Consider the following 10571-nt stretch of genomic DNA (forward strand, 5'->3'; position numbering starts at 1 on the left):
CATGTACAGTTATGTAATGTTGCAGATTTATAATCCTTTATTCATGTTTTTGGAATGCCAATTTCTCAATGCATACAACCAATGCCAAATTTTTCACATATATAGTAAATTCAAACATCACAGGGGACATAATGAAAATGAATGTGTCCAAATGTATTTGTGTGGATGCATACTTACATATATGTATAAATTGATACATACATATATACATGTATACATGTTTATATATATCTATATATGCACATATATATGTATATGTACGTATATAGACATACATATATATGTGCATATATAGATATATATAAACATCTATACATGTATATGTGTGTGTGTGTGTGTGAGTATACATGTATACATGTACACACACACATCTATACATGTGTAATTGTACACACACACACACACACACACACACACACACACATATATATATATGTATGTATGTATGTATGTATATGTATGTGTGTGTATGTACATATATACATATATGTACATGTATATGTATACATATGTGTGTGTGTGTACATATATACATGTACATGTACATATATTTATACATGTATACATATATATGCATGTATATGTATACATGTGTGTGTGTGTATACACATATATAGTTATTTACATCTATGTATATACATCTATATACACACACACATACATTTATATATAGTGTTTTTTATTCACTGATTGGTTTAAGGGTTTTTAATAATTGATTTTCATTGTGTAATTTGTGCATTTTTTAAGGTTTGCAAGGCTTCTTCAAAGGGTTTACTAATATCATTGTTACCGTTGTTAGAATCTCAAGTTTTTGAAGGGTTTTCTTCCACCTTTAACAACAATGCAGGAAAACTTTAGAGGAAAAGGGGAATTATAGACAGGGGTTTCAAATGATTTCAAATTATATAGATGAAATGTAAAAGAGAATCTTTGAACTATGATGTGATTTTCGGTTTATGGTTTCTAATTATTTAGGGGTTTCAAATTATGTTATTGTACCTAAAGGGTTCATAGTCAAGAAATGACTAGTAAACAATGTCAAAAAAAAAAATTGCTTGTTTTTGTGTCCCTTTCAAATGTTTCAAATACATTGCAGGTTTCTGCAGAATATTAGGGTTTTCTCTAATTATCTAATACATATCAATATGTTTGCCAAATAAATTCTCTCATTGTTTTGAATAATTTTCAATGGTTTTCTAGAAGATAATAGTAGTGTACATTGTCAATTATATCATATTTGTTGTTGTATTATTTATGTATCTCAATAGTTGACTCTGTTTGTCATTGTCTTCCTTATACTGTCAGCTTTGTAAACTTTAGCACCAACTCATGCTTCCCAACACCCTCCTTAAGAATAATTATGTGTATTTGTTAGGTTGTCATCAATCTATGCATTGTATAGTTGATATTGACTATGTGCATTGTTAAGTTCACATTGACTATTTGATTTCCTAAGTTCATATTGACTATATGCCCTGTAAAGTTGATATGACTAGTATGATCTACGAAGTTCACATTGACTGTATGCATTCATTGAGGTGTCATCCCCATACGGGTGTGCATTTTCCAATGAACTCTATTGTTTACATATGTCTAAGGATTTATCTGTTCTTCAACTCACATGCATGTGTAGAAGACTATATACATTATTCAACTCACAAGAATTCTATGCATCACGTTGGTTTTCAATATGATACTTTCCAATGTTGAGCTAACAATCTTTCCTTATATTATTTCCATTATTGTGACATTCCACTAAATCTCTATACATTCTCAAGCATTGCTACCATCAAGATAGTGATAGTTATGACATGCAAAAATTAGGTGAATAAAAGTACATCAGGTGCCAATATTAGACCTCAATGATCTAGGATGTTTAGGGGATCTCATAGAACTATCAAAGTGTCTCCTAGTGTGAATTTGACAGACACAATACCGTTCAAGGTGCACAGAAGTATTGCCTAATGCTACCACATGACTTGTCAATAGAGTAGAAGTATTTCCTAATGTTGGCAATGGAGCAAAGGGTGATAGTTCTATAAATCAATTATTAATTGGAAATTTTCTTGTACATGCACCAAGAAAAGGTGGAATTTTTTTTTATTTTATTAGACTGCAAGAATCAGGTGCAGCACGGCCCCCCTATAAACTGCAGTGCGCCAGGTAAAATTTTTAACATGACCAGTAGTGCTAGCACGACACGCCCATTGGTACCATGGGGACCGGGGAGATTAGAACCCATGACCAAAAGAAAAGGTGGACTGAGGAGGACATGGAATTTTTTATTGCTAGCATTAAGCAAGGAAAGAGCTCAACTTGGGTTGTTGCAAAGAAGTGGGGAATCTTCCAATTTGAGGGCTTGGTTGTAAGGTGTAACTATAACAAAGTTGGGGGGTCCCAAAACAATGTTGACCAATGAAGAGGAATTGGATGTTGTTAACTAGTGTAAAAAAAAGTCTCAAGTGGGCATGGGTGTGCAAGTTCTTAACTTGCAGTGAATTATTTCCCAAATAGCATCAGGGAGGGTAAATCCTTTTACAAATAGAATGTCTGATAGATCATGGTGGCTTAGATTTAAATGTTGCCACAAGGACTTGACCATTAGAACAATAGAGCAAGTGGACATAAAAAAAATTATTATGATTTTTCCCAGCTATGGTAAAAGGATTCTATGAAAACATGGAAAAGGTTATACAACTAGTACAACTATGGATCTAGTTGAATTTGGAACTCTAATGAGAGGAGAATGCAAACTAGTTGTAACTATGGAATGAGAGTCATTGCAGAGTAAGGGGCCAAAAATGTCACACATATCATAGCAAAAAGCAAGGAATGGATCAATGTTTTGTCATGTTGTAATGCTACTAGTTAGTGTAATGTAAATTTTTATTTATCTAAGACCAAGATATACATTAAAAACTACATTATCAATTGTGAGCTTGGGGCCTGCATGATAGTGCAAGAACATGCATGTATGAAAAATGAATTATTCTTAAATTGGCTTGACCACTTTGCATGAATAATTCTTGGGGGTATCTCCCTCAAATAGGTATCTTCTTGTCTTTGATGGTCATGGCAGCCATATGGGATGACAAACTATTAATAAAGAAAGATAGTTAGGAATTGATTTTGTGACACTTGTAGCTCATACCAGCCACATGTCTCATTCATTGGATGTCAATATTTTTGCACCATTCAAATGTTACTTCAAACAATTTCAAAACATGTGGTTGGCTAGTAACCCTCAGATCAATATTGGTTGTGAGGAGTTGGCAATAGTATCTAGAAAGGCTGCCAAAATGCTATTTACACTAGGACTTTCAATAGGGATGCCATAGTGCATGATATGGGCCCAAGCCAATGCTTCATTATTGCTAAGGATGGTGAGGATGGATTAGGCATAGACCCCAAAAGTAGTGGATTAGATGCAACAATTGTTGCCGACGCAAATAATGCTAATGCCAATATTGTCAATGCAAATAATGTTGATGCTAATATTGATGTTTTTGAAGGCAAGGGTTGGGCGATAGGTGTTGAAGCATCCATGCAATTTAGTGGCTTCTCAAATGACTCAATCAACTCTTTGTTGAGGAATTATGCACATAATAGTGATGAGGAAGCCATTAATTCACCTCACACTAACCAACCAGCAAACCAAGAGCACCCAATAGACTATTATAGGCTAGCAAGCCTTGATGAGAAAAGAAACATTGAACTTGAATGAGTTTTCCAACGTAACCTCCTCAACCAAATTGGTCATAGGAGGCTACCACAAATATTGGGCCTCCAATCACTATTGTGGAGGAGGATATTTCCCTTTTAATGTCGTCCCCACCACATATTCCCCCTGAGAAGGTCATCCACTACTTTGTAGATGCTGGGAATTAAGATGAAATGGATAGCCAACAATTTTTTGAAACACAAGTTGAAAGCAACTATGATGGTGATGCAAAGTCTACGTGTTGCACACCACTAGATGACAAACAACACAATAGTTCAACCAATATATTCCTATAGCTACTGGTGCAAAGGATGCAAGCTTCTATAAGAGGTGTGCAAGCTGGGGCACTATGTCTAAGCATGGACCCTTAGATTCTTGCTTCTGATAAGTATGTTGCGTAAGTAAGGAAGCAAGATGAGACTATGAAGAAGTTGGAGGCCAATGCACTTTGTAGGAAGGAGAAGATCAAGTAGAGAAAACTAGAAAGAGATGCAAAAGTGACAATAGATGAGATATTAAGGGCTAAGAGATAGCCATAACAAATCTTAGATGTTGTCAAGAAGACAAAATGAGCTATAAAGAAGGTTACACTAAAGGAGTAGAAGAGGAAAGAAAGGGAGGAGAATCTAAAAGTTTGAAAGAGGAAAAGAACAAACATAAGATTCCCCCAAAAGAGAGAGAAAAGAGACCCCCCAAAGAAAAAGTTAGGACTTTGAGTCAGAGGAAGAGGCCCCCCCAAAAGATGAAGCATCTCGCACCCCCAGTAAAGCTCGCAAATGAAGGAACTTGCTATCAGTGAAGGGTTTGGTGAAGATATCAGCAACCTGCTCGAAAGTCGGACAATAGCGAAGGTCAATGACGTGACCATGGATGAGCTCCTAGATGTAGTGCATGTGGACCTTTATGTGTTTGGTCCGCTGACAATGAACTAGATTTTGTGAGATCTAAATGGCACTCTAGTTGTCACAAAATATGATTGATGGTCATCTAATCTGGATAACAAACTCAATGAGAAGATGTTGAAGCCAAATGGCCTCAATGGCGACATTTACAACCCCTCAATACTCAGCCTCAGTCGAAGATAGAGCAATAGCAAACTGATTTTTGCTCGACAAATAAACATGACCTGAACCAAGTGCGAAGTTGTACCCTAAAGTAGACTTGCGATCCTGATAATCACCTACCCAATCTGAATCTGTGTAGCCCACAAAAGTAAGCTCAATACCTGATGTGTAGTGAATCCCACAACTATGAGAACCCTGAATGTAGTGAAGGATCCGCTTGGCTGCTTTCCAGTGTAGCTCATGGGGCTCCTGCATAAATCAATAGACCATGCCTATAGCATATGAGATGTCAGGTCTCGTATGAGTTAGATAAATGAGACTCCCAACAAGTTGGCAGTACAAAGTGCCATCAACAAGTGGAGAAGAATATTGAGCCTCAAGTTTGACTCGAGAAAGGAAGGGAGTCAAAGCAGGCTTATAGTCAACCATATGAAACCTCGAGAGTAAATCTAGAGCATACTTGGACTATGTGATGGTGATCTTGGAAAGAGACCGAAAGATCTCAATCCCAAGAAAGTAATGCAACAAGCCCAAGTCAATCATCAAAAAACTATCCTGAAGGGCCACTTTGATAGCCTTAATAGTGGGTGAAGAACTTCATGTGATCAGCAAGTCATCAACATACAAAACCAAAAATAGAAGTGAATCACCCTGTTGCAAAATGTAGACATTAGGATCAGAATGCCACCGAGTGAACCCAACTGATAGAAGGAAGGAGTCCATCTTGGCATACCAGGCCTGAGGAGTCTGTTTGAGGCCATAGAGAGACTTTTGAAGACAACACACAAGTGAAGAATCATGAAGGAAGCCCTATGGCTACTCCATGTAGATCTCCTCATGAAGGTCACCATGAAGAAAAGCACTCTTCACATCCATTTGATGTATTTCTCAATGATTAGTTGCAACAATGGCAAGAATAAGTCAAATAGAACTCATTCAGGCAACTGACACAAAAGTGTCAGAGTAGTCAATCCCAAGAACTTGGGAGAATCCTTTAGCAACCAAGCGAGCCTTGTGTTTGTCAACTGACCCATCTGCTGCAAATTTTGTCCGATATATCCACTTATATCGAACAAGTTTCTTTCCTTTAGGAAGAGGGACAAGATCCCAAGTGTGGTTTCTCATCAAGGAACTATACTCTTCTTGCATAGTTGTATCCCACTCAAGAATACCATAAGCCTCATGAAAGGACTGTGGATTTGAGGCAGTAGTAATGAAGACATGTGGAGCATCTTGGAATTGTGAATGAGTCCACCTGGTGTCTGATGGATCCCCAACTCAATCACCTACGAACTATAAGGTCTGTCTAGCCCAAAGTGGACTGGAAGATGGAGAATTTGGAGGGGAATCATTAACCTCTAAATGATGACTAAGAGAGAAAAGAGGTGAGTTCTCTGAATCACTCTCTACATCGAAAGTGGAGGTAGAAGATTGTTCAAGTGAATCTAACTCATCAAAAGATCTGTCATGTATTCCAAGTGACTACAATGTCAAAGTAGAAGGAGTTGGAGAAGTGATAGAAAGTGAGCTTGAAGATCCCTCCTCAAATTGAATGCTCCTCTCAATGAATAACTCATGTGTAGTAGGGTGGACCAATCGATAACCCTTCACACCATCAGGATAACCTACAATGTGCAAGGTCTGCTTTGCAGATCCAAGGCCTTACATTTCTTTACAAGAATGTGGGCCCATGCAAGAGAGCTAAAAACTTGAAAGTGCTTAACTGATGGTTTTCAACCGCTCCAAGCTTCAAAAGGAGTAACTCCCTTCAAGGCTTAGTGAGGAATATGGTTCTAGATATACCAAGCACAGTTAATGGCCTCTACCCAATACTGTGGTGCAAGAGATCAAGAGTGAATCATACAGTTTGCCATTTCCTTCAAGGATCTATTCTTCCGTTCTACAACACTATTCTGCTAAGGATTGTATGGAATTGAATGCTATAAATCAATCCCCTCTGAAGTGCAAAATATTTCAAACCAATAGTTGACATACTCATCACCATTGTCTGTGCACAAAACTTTGATGGCTTTCCCAGATTGCTTTTCTAAAAAAAATTTGAAGTCCTAAAAATGATCAAATACCTCTAACTTCTATTTGAGAAAGTACACCCAAGTATATCAAGAAAGTTCATCAATGAATGTAAGGACACATGGGGCCCTGCTGAAAAAAGGATGTTGAAATGGACCAGCCAAATCACTGTGAACTAACTCTAGTATTTGTGAAGCTCTCCATGCCTTACTTTTGTCAAACTTTTCCTTAGGATGCTTACCAAGAATGCAACCTTGGCAAACACCTCTTGAGAACTGAATTGAAGGCAACCCTGTGACCATGCTCTGCTGGTTGAGCTGATGCAAATAGCAAAAGTTAAGATGGCGAAACCACTCATGCCATAATTTACTTACATCATTAGAGTGAGTGAGAAAAATAGATGAAGGGGGATTAGGAACAAAGTGAGAAAATAGATAGAGTTGTGACTAATGATCTACTCTCCCAACTACAACTATAGAATCACTGTGCAACTCACATATCTCCACTGAATCAGGAGTGAACTCAACCTGCTTGCCTGAACCTATGTGAGTGATCTAGTATACTGATAGGAGATTAGTTGATAATGAGGGTACACAAAGAACATCATGGAATGTGCCATCCCCCACATCAATAGACCCTCTCCCACACACCTCAACAGGAGTGTCTTCACCTATCAAAATAGAAGGCATAGTACATAGCTCCAAGGATGTAAGTTCTTCCTTAGATGAAGCCATGTGGTGCAAAGCACCTGAATCAAGAACCCAAGTGGATGGTGAGGAAGCAGCTGCAACAAGAGCCTTGCCCTTTCCTTTCCCCTTGCTATTTTCTTTTGCCTTGTTAGACCCTTCATTAGAACTTTGTTTGATAGACTCAAGAACACTAATATTATTCTTCTCAAGAATGTATGTCAAGCGATCAATTTGTTTCTTCAAACATTTATGTTCATCATGATCGGGTCTTTTACAATAGGCACATTTGACCTTTTCCTTCTTAGGCTTATTGCCCTTGGAAGATGGGGTATCAATAGTTGCTTTTGAAGCAACTAGTATTTGATCCTTCTTTTTCTCGCTATTATTTTTTTTCTCATCCTTACTATTGTTATTATTACTTTGTCCTTTTTGTTCTTTTGTGCCTTGGTTGGCAGCCAAGGCATGTGACTTAGAGGACTTAAGAGTGCCCATCTAGATTAGCTTTTCTTGTTCTCGAGTGAGATTGACAACAAAATCATCTAAAGATGGCATGGTGAATTGAGTACCAAGTGCACCCTTAGTAGCATAGAAGATAGAGACAAACACAAAATATTCTGAACTTAGCTTAGAGAGAGTACTAAGAATCAGTTGTTCATCTTTCTTTTCAATTCCACATTGTTTTAACTACAACCTTAGTGATTTCAATTTGGTGAAGAAATTTTGGATTGTGTTGAAATTGCTTGGACTTAAACTAATTAGTTCATTTTCCAACATATGACCCGTCATTGAATCTTGTGTGTCAAATAGTGTTTCTAGCTTTGTCCATATTTCATTTGGTGTATCCAAAGACTCAATGTGAAATAGCAAGTTAGGAGAAACAAACAAACACAATGTTCCATATGCCTCATCACATTTGTTAAACCACCTAGGCTTATCTTCATCTTTATCAGGTTCAGTATCAAGTCCCATAGTTATCCTATTTAATCTAGCTTTCCTTAAGTGAATTGTCATGCATGATTTCCACTCAAAGTAATTGTATGGAGTTAGGATGGGCATTTTTTTTGATCCATGATGAATAAATGCAGAGACAAAATGCTAAAAAGAAGAGAACCCAGCCATGACAATGCCCTCCCCCCCCCCCCCCCCCCCCCACTTTTACTCAATTAAAGAACCCCCCTCAAAGAAATATGATTTGGCACTTTATTTTAGTGCATTTACAACTACCACTAGCAAGAAATACTAAGTGATCTTGATTTCAATGCATTACAAAAACCCTCACGAAGAGCATATGCTGAAAGTAAAACTTGGGCACAATACTCAAGGAAAAAAATAGCACCACTGCAATCTACTCAAAAAATCATGCACTTTCAAAAAAAAGAATCACCTTGATACGAGGTTGTATGAGAAAGTTATGATCCTGTGAAGTTTCCAAAACAAGAGTTGTGCAAAGTCACCATTGAGAATCTGCAATTTTTGGAAAAATTATGCATGAAAATCAAAAAATGATTGCACTAGCGGATAGTGCACAAAAAAATGCCAAGATCATAACAAGAATCATTAAAATCAGAGTCCGTATGAGCAAGAATGAGGTATTTGAAAACTGCATTCAAAACTACGAATGCCAATGGAGAGGGGTATGGCTGTAGCTTTCTATGCTTGATTCTGAAAAATATATAGATTGCATGCAAAAACTAAAAGATACTTAGATGGTTTTTCAAGGCTATGAACTAAACCCAAAAAGCATTTTTCTTGCTAATGTACAGAAGATGTAGCTATAGTGTAAATCAAACACCTTTAACAACAAAAAATAGCCCCAACAACCAAAAGACATCATGAAAAGATTGAATCAGCTACCTAAGTCAATAAATGGCATGCTGGAACCTGCAATATTGATTGTAAACACCAAATATGCAAGTTGGTTGTCAGATTTGAGATTGAAACCCCAATTTTGCAACTTGTACGATGATCCCTGATCTCGGTGGAATGAAAGCCAAATTTGACTTTCTCAAGCTTGTTGGACGCATTAGAACAACTAGAAATGTTGTCAGTATAACTAGAAATGCTACAATCACTCAGAGATTAAAAATGTTTGTCAAACTTTTATGATTCTCAAGATCATCTGAAGATGTGAGAGAAGAGCATACTAGGTTTTTCAAAAACTTACAATAAGATTTATTAGGCCCCCCCTAAATCTCTCAAATAAGGAAACTAAAATCTACTCTTGCACCTCGAAAAGCTCTGATACCATGTTAGAATCTGAAAAGATTAATAACCCAAAAAATTAGTGCAAAGAATAAATATCTAAACTATGAATGCAAATGATACAAAATCAAAATAGCAACACAGAGTTAGTCTCCAAGAGAGTAATACAAATGCTAGAAGCAAAATAGCATTAAGAGGATGCAAAAACAAGAGATACAAATACAAGTCAGGTAGCATTCTTATATAGGCTAGGAAGAGGGAGGAGGTGGCAACACCGACCAATGAGGAGCAACCATCTATCAGACTAAAGATAGCAAAGTATCTTCCCAAGATAGCTTATGGTTGCTCACATGTAGGAAGGTGACACCTTGTAACCATTCACCTAATAAGACATGCTTTATTAACCTAAGTAAGATTATTGAAAGTGTAAGAAAAACTTAGCAATATAGGGAAAAATAAATGACCTACTAGGAAATTAAAAAACTACACTAACAAGATTGTGTCTGAGGAAGAGTCTAATCCGTTATACACCTCGCTTTGTGGGACCATTTGAGATTCTTGAGAGGATGGTTCTAGTTGCTTACATTCTTGCATTGCCGCCCAACCTAGCTCGTGTTCATGATGTTTTCCATGTTTCTATACTTAGACAGTATATTCCTAATGTGATACATGTTCTTGATTGGAATGTGTTACAAGTAGAGGACATCCAACTGGCTTTGGAGCTAGTTCACATTTTGTAGCAATGGGATTTGACCCTTAGGGGTTGAAACATAAAGTAGGTAAGGGTCCAATGAGACCCTACTGAGGAGTCATCAGCTATATGGGAGGATGCATTTGATTTACAGGATTTATACCCCTACTTGT

Source organism: Cupressus sempervirens, chromosome 4, assembly GCF_028749045.1.
Source record: "Cupressus sempervirens isolate cs-2001-9-10 chromosome 4, ASM2874904v1, whole genome shotgun sequence".
Lineage (NCBI taxonomy): Eukaryota > Viridiplantae > Streptophyta > Pinopsida > Cupressales > Cupressaceae > Cupressus > Cupressus sempervirens.